This window comes from Protopterus annectens, chromosome 3.part0, assembly GCF_019279795.1.
Source record: "Protopterus annectens isolate FY-2018-M chromosome 3.part0, PAN1.0, whole genome shotgun sequence".
In the NCBI taxonomy this organism is placed as follows: domain Eukaryota; kingdom Metazoa; phylum Chordata; order Ceratodontiformes; family Protopteridae; genus Protopterus; species Protopterus annectens.
This window is the reverse complement of record NC_056731.1, coordinates 1,983,264,723-1,983,278,525: the sequence shown is the minus strand read 5'-3', so window position 1 is coordinate 1,983,278,525 and position 13,803 is coordinate 1,983,264,723. Positions and strand designations below refer to the sequence as shown.

General features: G+C 37.7%; 1 protein-coding gene across 10 annotated transcripts in view; it reads right to left on the bottom strand.

The window, feature by feature from the left end:
• LOC122797235 (pituitary adenylate cyclase-activating polypeptide type I receptor-like) overlaps window positions 1–13,803 on the bottom strand; it is a 1,630,218-nt gene that overhangs the window by 1,346,792 nt on the left and 269,623 nt on the right. For 9 of the 10 annotated variants that reach the window (XM_044066074.1, XM_044066073.1, XM_044066077.1 and 6 more), the window contains exon 2: window positions 5,274–5,340. The exons of the other annotated variant lie outside the window; for it this stretch is intronic. The gene's annotated coding sequence lies outside the window, so the exon portion shown is untranslated. The remainder of the gene's footprint in view (window positions 1–5,273; window positions 5,341–13,803) is intronic. 10 annotated transcript variants of the gene reach the window in all.

Sequence of the window (13,803 nt, the reverse complement as noted above, 5' to 3'; positions counted from 1 at the left end):
AATGCCATTCCATTAATTTCTTATACATTCCATATCATATACCATCTTGGCCTGATACTAAATCAACATTTCTTACATAAGTACTTCTTTCAATTCACTTTTAATAATTTATTTTTTCAAATTCTTCCTTAACTCGTTTAACTCATTTTGGATTTTTGTTTTCCATTTTCTCTTGGTTTCCTTTTTGTTTCTCTTCCACATGTTGTAGTACACTACTCATTACGAAATAGGACATCACTGGAAACCAGAGCAGAGTAAATGCACTTTAAAATCCTTTTAATATCCACAATTAAAGTGCATTTACTCTACCCTGGTTTCCAGTGAATTCTTATTTCTTATTGAACACTAGATTTATTTACATGCTGAGTCACTTTTTTGCCATACTACAGTACTCATAATTTGCTCTTTTGTTCTTTTTACCTCTCCTATTTACATTTTTCATTCTCCCTCATTAAACCAATAAGCTCCTTTACTGTTTTACCTAAATATGCATATAATTCCTCTCTTCTCCATTGTAAATACTATCTCTGCCTAAATCATAATGCCTTCATTCTTCTTGATTACTTTTATATATTTATTTTTCCATATCATAATATTCTCTTGTAATATTCTCTAAAATCGCCAATACATTCCTATGTATTTTCCATGCTTCACTTTCACTTCTTTTCTTACATCATTCTGGCATTGAAAAAATACATTTTATGCTTCTTTTTAAATTCATTCCACTATGTCCACTACTTTTTAAAGAAGCCCTTCATGGTCATATGATCTTTCCATAACTACATTACTTCCGACTCTACAAATTCATCCCATAATTTCAAATTTATTCTGTTTATTCCCTCTCCAGTTTTGGCATGCTAACTTTCTTCCCTCACCTCCATCCATGTTGCTAAATGTCCTGAAAAAGAAAACTCACAATTGTATCACCATCTGCTATACTTAAATTTGCCTTTTGATAATACAAAATAATCAGTTTCAGATCCAAGTGTCCTCATCTATAAATCCATTGACTTTTGTTCCACACAGCTAATTTACCACATTTTAACTTCTTGTTTTTTTTTTACCTGTTTACCTTTCATTTTACATTTTCCCCTTAAATCATAAATGCAGTCCCTTGTAAGAATCAACATTTTTATGTTAACCACTACATAGTCTCATAATTGATGAATGAGAGTCTTCTTTTCCTCGCCCATTATATTTGCATATAATGCTCTAATTCTATAAATATTTTCTTTGTGTTTCATATCCAGGACAGTTAACATTCCATGCTTAAAAACAATATCAACATTTTCACTGCTTTTTAACAACACAGTCACTCCAGAACAATGTTCACTTCCTATTATATTTCCACCCCACAGTTTTGCTCTTTGCAGTCTTTCTTACATCCTCTAACAGAATAACAGCCGCATTACATTTAGCACACCATTCCAGTATCCCTGTTCATCTTACCTTGTTAATACTGTTCACATCTACTGAAAGTATTCTAAAATTGTTGCTTATCTTTTTTATAGGTTTAGGGGAAATATGTTTAAATGTTTGTTTTCTTATTGTCATTCTTTACCTAAATCAATATTTTTCTTGGGTTTATGTACAAATAATCTTTTATCCTTCGAATCAGTTTTAACACTGGTCAGAACTTCAAAGAATTATTAATATCAGTCCCTTCTGCAGGTGTGTCTTCCTGCACATACTCTAGCTCCTCATTTTTCTCCCCCCATATTTTCTTCTTCTTCTACCGCTACTTCTTTACCCAGCTCACCCTCTCATCCAGCCTCTTGTTGTCTTTCCTCATGTATGTTTCCTTCCATTTCCCACACTCTATTCTATAACTTTCTCTGATCTCTAACTTTCACAATATTATCAACAGTTTCACATAGACCCTGCATGCATTTGTATCAATGTTTTCTTAAAGTTTATCAGGTCTAAACTGCAAAGTAATACTTTTTAACACTTAAGTTACTACTGGAAAACAAATAATTGTTCCGTGGATAAATGTTCTTATTGTTACACAGTTCCATATGTCTCCATATGTCTACATCAGTCCATCAGTTTCAAACATTAAGTCACAAAAAGTTCCCTTTCCACATTACTATCATCGGCACTTCTGATAAAGTTATCGGCCATCTCACCCCATGAAACAGTAGAAGTGTCACCTGGGTCATTCTGCTGGATTATTTTTAACAGAACATCATCTGCAATTTCTCCTGATGTCAGTTCTGTTATCTGCACCACTTAACAGACTTACTTACTTCTACATGAAACAGCTAAACACTGCTCATCTGTAATATCCACCACACAGGAATCTTTGCTTACATTCTGAAGCTCCATATTAATCAAATGTTGCTATACATTCTCAATCTCCACCTCCAAACTCTCCAAAGCATTGTTCTCCTCCTTCAAGCTGTTGCTGCTTCCCTTAGGCCTCTTCCTTGCTGCCGTAGGAGCCCACCAGCACCAAGTAGCAGCTCCAAAAAGTAGGGTGCGTTCTCCGATGCCCTGACCAAATTACCCTTAGTAGTATAAAATCCACACTGGGTCATCCCTGAAAACAGGCCACTAGCCTGCGAAGGGAAGGACCTGGTCAACAAGGTATAAATAAATAATCCAATAGATTCATTGCTTTCTTGCCAGAATATCATCTGTAGCTTCACTTAATATAGCTTAGGTAAAATGAAAATAATGGAGACTTGCAAAATATTCAGTGTTAAACAGAAAAAAATGAGTTTGCTTTTTATGTGCTGGAAAAGGGCAAGTGGGGAGTCATATGCCTGCCAGGGAAATGGTTTTTGCAAGGATGGTGACGCATTATTTTTTTGGTACGAAGTTGAAGTGACACAAGGTCATATGACTCATCAAAATAGCTACTGGAAGTTGTTAGAGTGGACGTAAATAATATTTTGAATAAGAAAGGAACTACTTGGTGGTGTGAACATTAGCTCTAGGTGATGGTCATGGTTGATGTGAAACTCCCACCTCCATGTACAAAATGAGAAAAAGGAGGATATGTCAATGCCAAATGGAACCAGATGAAACCAATGCCAAATGGAACCAGATGAAACCAATGACAAATGGAACCAGATGAAACCGATGCCAAATGGAACCATATGAAACCGATGCCAAATGGAACCAGATGAAACCGATGCCAAATGGAACCAGATGAAACCGATGTCAAATGGAACCATATGAAACCGATGCCAAATGGAACCAGATGAAACTGATGCCAAATGGAACCAGATGAAACCGATGTCAAATGGAACCAGATGAAACCGATGCCAAATGGAACCAGATGAAACCGATGCCAAATGGAACCAGATGAAACTGATGCCAAATGGAACCATATGAAACCGATGCCAAATGGAACCAGATGAAACTGATGCCAAATGGAACCAGATGAAACCGATGTCAAATGGAACCAGATGAAACCGATGCCAAATGGAAACAGATGAAACCGATGCCAAATGGAACCATACCATAAAACATTTTGTAAGAAAGAACGTGCATCAGTTCAGAATGTACATCCTAAAATCAAACACCTACATTTCTTGACTATGAAACAGGATCCTCCTTATGGAATCATTTAGGAGTGACTAAATTATGGCTCAGGTAAGCTTAAGATATGTATTACCACTACAATACGTAAATCAGGTCATTCTGAATGGATAGCATGAGATTGCAAAACATTATTGATAACTTTGACAATTATTAAAAATAAGATTTCGGAGAACCAGCATAATTGGGTTTGTGGTAACCTTTCTTGAGAGGTAGAGAGAAAGGATAATGTAGTTAGTTTGATCTTTAATAAGGTAGAGAAAGAGAAATGCAGACAAGCAAATAATGACTTTGATAGAATAACTGGAGACACTGTTTGTCAATATGCCTGCCTGCGATTCAGGATTTTGGGATACTTAAAAGGGTACTCCAATGTTCATTTGAAGCGTTTCCTAATAAATGTCAATTTCTTAAAATAAGCTGACCAAACAGAATCAGATGAATTGGATATTTTGTCATTCTCTAGGGTACAGCAGTCACATACCTGGTTATAACTGTGGCAGTTGTGGGTGAGGGAGCCCTTTCTCTGAATGGGTAAATGGTTTGTTCCTCATATAAAATTATACAGGTTATGGTTTTGTGTTTTATATCAAATGTAATTTTGTTTATTTGTTTTCTTGCTTATTTGCTTATTATGAGGAAACAAAAACTTCAGTGAAAAAACTCAACCAAACATACACCATGTATCATATGAGTGAAAGATGAAGGAAGTGATGAAGGAGAACTATTTGCGTGAAACATTTTCTCTTCTTTTTAATTCAAAGAGCTGGAGTTACATTTTATGCTACAGAAGTAGATTTATTTAAAATACTTCATGGTTGTCTTTGTATTCCCCGTCTCTTTTCATTTTTTCTGTTCTGCGTCTTAAGATTGTTGTTTGTTTAAGTGATTTCTTTATTATTGAACATATTTGAATAAAAAATATGTCATACACCACACTGGTGCATATAAAGAGATTATGTACAGAATTTTATAAAGGATAATAAAGGATTTAATAAAGGATTTCATAAAAGAATTTTTGAACTATATCCAGTTTAGGCATAGGGGATTTTGGTTTGACATTTCTTTCAAAGGACAGCACCCCATGGATGTAGTACCCTACTCTTGCTATGTACCAGTCCCAGCACTGGAATATAAGTCCAAGTTCCTGATGTAAGTGCAGAACCTACACCGTGATGGGAATGGACTCTGGGCCTCCTTTCATATTCATACTACTTATCAATTACATTGAGTTATGCAAACAATGCCATACTTCGAAAACATGGCCTGTGTATATGATTACAGTTTTCTTCCACTAAAACTGAAATATTTCATTTCTTTTTCTGTGACTGTATTTAAGTTTCTATTTCCATTTTCTGTAAACACCTATGTATAAAATACAATAAGTAAATCACACACATAAGGAATTACCAATTAAATTTACTAAAGTTCTTATATACCTCTTCAGCATGCATATAGCAATGGCACTCAGCATTTCTTATATGTAAGAATGCATGTAACAGTGATGCTCATCACATAAAGAGCCCGTATAAGATAATTATTTACACAGGAAAAACAGACATAGGTACATAAAAACATATAATTTGCACAGGTGGTAGTCATATTTTGATACATATGTATATGTTATCTATCTCTTCAAAACTCTATGTACTTGCAAATTTCAGCTCATAAATGTGTACTCAAGACAGGCACTTACTGCAGTGTTACAGTTTAAATACACCTACCTCACTTTTATAGAAGACTGACTGCTTCACCATTACTTGTGACTCATAAAATCTTCAGTTATGACAACTACAAGTAAAAGAGGAAATTATCAGCATGCAATGAGAATAAGTTTAAGCATAAAAAAGTAATACTTTGTAGTAATGCATTATTTTATTTGCAAATTAATTTTGATTTTCAATGACAACAAAAAAAGCACTAGAGTTTGAAATGGTTAGCATCAGTAACATGTATTGCATGCTTGTTATAACTGCAGAAACAGCAAAACTTTTATGCAAGGAAAAAGGAAGTGTAGATAAGGTACCTGTAGGATGCGATGGTATTGGTTACAATGATAATATGGAAATACCATACCGTATTATTACCTGAACATGGCAGAAAAGCCATACACTTCTCACACATCTGTCTATGATTAATACACATCTTTTGTTGTTTTACTTTACCATAATGAGTATATCTGATCTCCATTACTTTTTGTAATTAACTGCTCTCTGCTTAGTCTCTAAAATCTGCCAAATGACTGTTGCAGCATGGATACCTTGTATGAAAGACATTTCTGACATAATACTTCATTTTTGAAACTTAGATTATAAGTTCTACATAAATAAAAAACAGAATAATTTTATACAGTATTTCTCGCAAGTGCCATGAACAATATATAACTCCATGACTAGAAGGCATTAAAGAAGGAATATACGCTTATAATGAAAGTGAAGCATAAAGAGGACTCAGGCCAGATGAAAAGTATAATATGGTGTTCTGAGAATGTATTCAACATTCAGTAAGCAAATATTTTATATTTCCTTTATACTTTTTCCTTAAAACATGTTAATGTGGTTATCTGGTACTGAAAAATTATTCTCTAAATGTGCTAAATTATTTATTTGTTAAAATGCAGTGTTGTGCAGTTCTTGTACCTAGCAGTTTCTTAAATACTGGAATATGACTGGATAGAATGATCAATAATGACATAGAAAACCTAGTAATGACAAAGGAAACCTCCATATACTGTATCCCACCCAATCTGGTTTCCTCAAAGGCAGGAAATGTCTACTTATCTGGTGGACTTATTTTAGAAGATTACCAAAGCACTGAATGGATGCAGAATGATTCACACTGCATGGTTTGACCCTGCTAAGGCATTTGACACTATATCCCACTCAGGCATGATTGGCAAATTTAAGAGTTTAGGTATAAAACCTTATGTCACCCAGTGAATAGCCAGCTGGCTCACAGATAAGACCTATGAAGTTAGAATTGGGGAAGTCCGCCTCTACAATGAGGCCAGTCACCACTACAGTCCCTCAGAAATTGGTCCTGGGACCACTCCATTTGGTATCATTTCCCTACATCAAGATCAACAGCAATGACCTCTGACTGACCAAATTTGCAGACAATTCCAAATTAGGAGCAGTCATAGAATCCCCCATTGACACCAATGTTCTCAAAGAAGGGTGGGCACAGACAATAACTGGTGTCAGAGCCATGGACTAAAACTAAATGCCAATAAATATGTAATAGTACCATTTGGAAAGTTAGCCACCCATGGTAACTATCATACTAACAACACACCTCTAAGAGTCGACTGAGTAGTTTGAGACCTGGGGACGTACAGTGAATGTAACATGGCTTTTGACCATCATGTGCCTGTAGTAGTGAAGAAATCATTCTATGTTGTGCAACATATAAATAAACGTATGGCATCTAGGTCCAAAGAGGTCATTGTCCCACTGTATTTGGCACTCATCAGACCCATCATTGAGTACAACGCCCCCTTTGGGATGTAACTAGCCAGGCACATCCAACAATTGAAACAGCCACAAAAGTTCCTCACAAAAAGAATTCAGGGCATAAAATATTTACTATACAGACCATCTAAAAGCCTTATCCCTGTATCCTGTCTCCTACAGACTGTTGAGGGGAGATCTATGCCTAGCATATAAAGCATTGTTGGACCCCACTTTGATGGACCTCTTACATATCTGCAAAACAAACAGCCTTAGCATTACCCATTTTAAAGACTTAAACTTTGCCTGTGGTATAAACAGGACCTGCTGGTAAAACAGATACATATCCCAAGGACTATTCTTTTTCTGGACCAGGCTCACCATCCATGTAACGCAGAGTTCCTCGCTAAACCAATTCAAGTGTAACTTGGACAACCGGATGAGCAACTGGAGATTTACCCTTAGTTTGGCACTTCTGTCTCTAATGGACACAGCCAGCCTGTAATTGGTTCATCTCCCAAGCTCCTGCTTGTAATTGGTTCATCTCCCAAGGCCTTGCCTGGACTTACCAAGCTTACCAGAACTTGTCAGAGATTTGGGATGCATGGCTAAACCTAAAAAGCCCGTGTGGTCATTAGCCTAGTATACACCTATGAATCCATAAACACATTATGCAATGCTGTTGAGTTTGTATAGATATAATCTGACTGTTTTGTAAGACATTATCAGTTCTCTCACAAATGTTTTTAGGAATGACAGATTAGCCACTAATGCTTTAGATAGTAATTCTCAAAGTGTTTATCCCATGGTACTCCAGAGGCAAGTGTTAATGCAGATGCACTACTTAGACATTCAGACAACATCTCAAATGTTTGTAAGCTTTTAGGACTAGGATGACCCATCAAGACAAGTGGCATATTCATTACACATCTTCCTACTGAGTTCTTACAGGCATGAAGAAGGAATGAAAGGCTAAGCATGAAAGAGCCCCCCCCCCCCCATCAGCTGTTTGTGATACGGTAACTCTGTACTGGAGCAATGACATATAGCTGGCAGACATGTGGTAGGGACAAAAAGTGACAGGAAAAATGATAAGGAATTATAAGAAGAAAACATGTTTATTTATCCTCTGTGTGCAGTGATAGCTAGAGTAATCCAATGTCTTCAAATTAAATGAGGTCATCTGAAATCAAAGTCAGAAAAAACAAAATGAGCATTCTTCCATATAAACAAATCAATGCTCAGCTAAAATCCAATTAACTACAAGCTAGTTAATGTTTGCAACTGGTCCCTTAGGGTCCATTTGTAGTTTTAACTGAGAATTAGCATAATTCCTGAAAGGAATTTATCTGCTAGGAAATTAAACACCACATGACCTGAGCTTAAATTATGAGTAGAATTAGAACCTACTAACACAAGTCAGCTGCTTCAGAAAAAAACATAACATAGATCACAAATAATGTGTTGCTTAGTTAAAACAAAAATAATTGTAACGTTATTTGATGCAGGGAGTAAGGAAATCATGGTACTTCTTGTGAACTTCATGTTGCCACTTTGATTTCTGTGATCACAATGGTTAGGGATGAGAAGGGCTCCATCATATTTCTGCTCCCATGCAGGGTTCTCAGGCCCTGAATGAGTTCATATGTACATGCACATACGCACAATGATGCCAGTAAAATACTCCACATTTCTGCAAATGCCTCTTGTTTAACACCTTCATCTCATAATAAATCTCTCACCCTCATTCTTCAGATGGGGTGGGTTATATCAGATTATAATATTCATCATGTTAATCACTGCTACAGTAGCCTTAGTTATATGGGTTATATCCTGCCAAGGATATAACAGTCAGCTTCCAAAGTTTCAGGGCATCGAATTATCAGGCAATTCAAGTGGAGTTGACTAAAAGACAAGTTTGGGCACCAAGCCCTTTACCACTTTACTGCCGCTGAAGAATATGCTCCTCTGAGGCTTTCAAAGACTGATGTTCAGTTTTTGTGCTGTTCTTTTACTGGGCAGGAGAGAGCCACTCTTGTCGGTCCTGGGAGAGGGAACAAGGAAGGTTTAACTGTTCTGTCAGAATGCTGTACCCATCCCTAGGGATACTGCTGCTACCACTAATAACACTATTGGTCAAAGTTTTTCTGTCAAAAAAAGCAGAAAATTGTGCGTGTCTACTCCTCCTCAAATTTTCTTAGACAGGAGTAGTTTACAGGGTCTGACTCAATGTTTAGTTCACGCTATTGATTTGTAAGGTAATTTCTGCTAAAAGAAAGTGCGATATTTACTTTCCTGAAGAGATTCAATATTCTGAATCAGGACAGTAGGATGAATGGACAGATACAAGGTTTTCTCGCCAGATCTCTGATTCAATTTCTGATTCTCAATTTGGGAGTTTCTCTTTCTCTGAGGTCGTTTCTAGAATGTGGGAATCAAACATTTGGAACCAGCAGGATAAAAACAACCAAAATTACTCAAATAAATCCTACTGAAGTGAACAGTGCAATGACAACAGCTGTTCTCATGATTCAAAAATAAGTGAACAAAGCTAATCAATGTTATAAAACAGTTTAATAAATCTATTGTTTAGCACTTTTGTCCATCAAAGCAGACTTCATCAGAACAATCAAAATGAAACATTGGCCTGGTTTATATAGCACACACAATCAAATCAAGTTGCATCACCTCTTGTTCTTAAATTCATCATATTACATAGGTTCATAGGTTCATAGGTTCATACTAGGCTATCTGCCCTAGGGCATTTATAAGCCTAGCCAGAGTGTGTTTGGCTTTCGCCACCCATTTTAAATTAATTTTGCTATGCCTTTTTTGAGGTTAGTATACTGTGCGTCTGTCTAACAGTGACACAGAAGTGATAGCTGGGGTAAACCTACGATCTCCCATCCACTCATCAAGATTCCTCTTGAAGAGAGTCAATGTGGGACTCTGCCTAACCTGGACTGGGATTTTATTCCAGAGTGAAGGGAGCCTCTGGGTTATGAATCTGTCCCTCCAGCATGTCCTATTTATTTCAGTGCTGAGGTTCAAGTCTCTCGAGCGCGTAGCTCGATGGGATTTGGATTTTCTGAGGTGCAGCATGTCCATTAATTCCGGGTTGGACATGGCTTTATACGTCAGGCACAGATCGCCTCTGAGCAGGCGGTATGCCACTGAGTAGAGCTGGAGTTTCTTTAACCGGGCAGCATATGGCATCTGTTTGAGCCCTTTGATCCTCTTGGTGAGGTACTTTTGGGGTCTTTCCAGTTGCTGCAGGTGTCTGGTAAGGTACATCCCAAAAGGGGCATTGTACTCAATTATGGGCCTGATGAGGGATGAGTAAAGAGGCACGATGACCTCCCCTGATCTAGATGTGAATCCCTTCATGATTAGGTGGGCTATATAAAATGTTTTTCTAACCACTTTGGCCACGTGGTTGTCAAATGAGAGATTGCTATCAACTTGGGTCCCCAGGTCCCTAATGACTTCTTCTGTACTTAATGGATTACCACCTATGTGGTAATTTGTGGGCACTTTGTTTTTGTCAAAGGGGATGACTATACACTTTTTGGCATTTAGCTTGAGGCCATGGCTCTGGCACCAGTTGTCTGTTTCCATGAGGCCCTTTTGGAGGATGCTTGTGTCGGCTGGAGAGTTGATTATGGCCCAGTTTGCAGTCATCTGCGAACTTGGTCAGCCACAGTCCTTCCGTATTGGCCTGTACCGCCGAGAAATATATACCGAACAAGAGAGGTCCCAGGACTGAGCCTTGTGGGACGCCACTTGTAACTGGTTTGGAGTCTGACATGGCTCCAGCAATTCTAACCATGTGGGTTCTGTCCTTGAGCCAGTTTGCAACCCATCTAGTGACATAGGGGTTTATATTTAAGCTGGTGAGCTTATCTATAATGCCCGAGTGGGGTATTGTATCGAGGGCTTTTGCGAGGTCCAGGTAGGCTGTGTGGACCAACTTCCCCTCGTCAATGGCCTTGGTGACTGTTTCAAAGAAATCGACCAGGTTTAAGAGGCAGGATCTGCCCTTAACAAAGCCGAACTGGGTAGGATCCAGTGTCTGTAGGTCCCCAATATCTTTATTTATGAGGTCCATGATGATCCTTTCCATAGCTTTGCAGACCAAGCTAGTCAGGCTTATGGGGCGATAGTTTCCAGGATCCGTTGAGGCACCACCTTTGTGAAGAGGGACCACTGTTGCTGTACGCCACTCTTTGGGTACATATCCTGTAGTAAGGCTAAGATTGAACAGTAGTTTTATGTTTGGGTTTAGCTCTTCTTGGAGTTCATGTAGGACGCAGCCTGGGACACCATCTGGTCCCATTGATGCTGTGTTTTTTGCTTTCGAGAGGGCGGCTCTTACCTGAGCATCTGAGATGTCAGGGGGGCAGCACTCTGTTGGGATAGATATTTGTCCTTTTGGTGGGGAGAGGGGGGAGAAGTTTGCACTGAACCTGTCAGCTAGGATGTTGGCAATGTCTGTGGGCTCGGTGTATTTTTTGTCATTTTGGACTAATTCTGAGCATATCTGGGAATTCCCACCCAGGTTCCTAACATAACTAAAGAAAGCCTTGTGATTATCCTTAGTGTCCTGTGTAATTTTTCTCTTCCTGTTAAAAATAAACAAATTTTTAAAATACTCTTACAAACAGACTACCAAACAATAAGACTACAGAGTTTATATAAATCATGATTTAAAGTTCCTTATGTTGTGTATTAACAGTTTATGCAAGCAATAATGCCTGACAGGGTGTGTGTTAATTTATAATTAATGCTCAGCCAGGGGTGTTGTGATGTCTGACGGTGCAGGCTTTATTGTACTGCCCTTCACCACCTGAACTGGTTAGAACGCCATAACTTACTAACACTAAATCAACTATTAAGTGCCCATACAGTCATGTAAAAACTTGACAACTGCCCAGCTCTATCTGACCATGTTCAACCCTACACTAGCCTTAAATCACTTAGGTCAGCTGATAAAGTGTTGCTTATAGTTATCAAAACTCATAACTCACAAGGAGACTCCTTATATTGCCACAAAATTGCCATATACTGGAATTATCTTTCTCAACGCATTTTATCCATCACTAATACTCATAACTTCAAACAGGCCCTAAAACAATACTTCTCAAACCAGTGGATATGCTCTTGTTCACCCCTTCTGCTTTCTCTCACCTTGCCTCATGTCCTCCTTGGCTATGATGCTTCTACCTTTCCTTTCTTTTTCATTTAGTCTTTTATGTATATAAAAATAATGTTTGTTTTGAATTTATTCTTTTCTGCTTTTTATATGGTTCTCACTCACATTTTTGTACTTAATGTTTAGCTGTGTTATTTCTTTGGAGCTTTTCTCCCCAGGTCTCTGCTGAAAATGGGCTACTTGCCCAGTAAGACACCACCCGGTAATCAAATGCAAATAAATAAATAAATAAATCATTAAATAAATAAATAAATAAAATACTTTCGATTTTTGATACTGAGATGTATCTATTACTGGTATATAACATTTCCATCATTTTAGCTACATAAACCAATGGGTCCATGATAACCAGTCCACCCCTTTGTCTTCTTTCATAAGCCTAATCTCATTGTTTGTACTAAACCCATGTAGTATTCTCTTTGGACCTCGGTCAAGGTTATAATACCTGTAATGTTGAGTCTTCTCAAAATTTCTAATGTCCCTGTCGACTAATGCTTGAAAATGTTGCTAAACTGGGTACAAAGGGGGATTAAATAAATTTTTAAAATGATTCTGGTCTCCAAACATGACATCAGAATTAAATCTTTCTCAAAAAAAGTTTCAAATCAATTAAAGCACCAGTTGTATCCAAGGAATGTTTTGGAATAAAAGTGAAAATCCTTTGTAAAAACTTTAAAATGTATTTTTATCCAGGCTCAGAACACTATAATTGAAAATATTAAATTATCTTGGGTGTAAACCAAACCATCATTTTCTAGCCCCCAACACAATTATCCTTCAGTTGTTGACCGACTAAATTTTTACCCTTCCCTTTCCTTACCCTCTTGTGCTGAATTGGGATTGTCTACTTTGACCACAATACCCACACTGTATCACTGGTGCTTGATATTTGTTTTGCAATCTGTTGGACTACTTCTATTTTTCACATGACTGCTCATTGCTCATAGTGTGTATATGACTCTGTTCATACTTCTTCAAGGGCTTAGGCCACTGGTACTGTTTTTTGAGGAGGTTTGCATGGCTGCATTCTCAGAATGTCAGAGATGATATTAAAAACTAGATTTTAAATTCTTCTTTGGATAAGGGTCTAGTTGTTGGTTTCTGTGTTGCAGAACTGATAAAAAAGTGTGATTAAAGGGGTAAGCTGATACAGGGAATCTCTAAGATCTTTCAGCCATCCTTTTCCAAAGTTTCCAAATGATTCTCTAATGGCTCATCCAGTTTTGGTATGAAACAAAATAAACAGTCTCAACAAAATGCAGCCAAGTGAATATTTAAGAAGAAATAGCAAGGGGGTTCCAAGAATTGTGTTCCTCCTTCCCATCCTGACACCCCCCACCCTTTTGTCTTCCAAAACGTCTGAATCTCCAATCTTCCTTTTGGCAACAGACACTTTCAGACAAATGGGTTCTGAAGATCATTCATCAATGTTACAGATGGCAACGACAGGAAATTCCTCCTTCCTAGGGAGTAATTCCTCATCCTCCAGACCAGGTTCTTTTATTTTTACCTTCCCTTCATCACATGCTGTCCCAGGGAGTGATAGAACCACTTCCCCCTTCCCTGATAGGAAAGGTTTTTTTTCAAGGATGT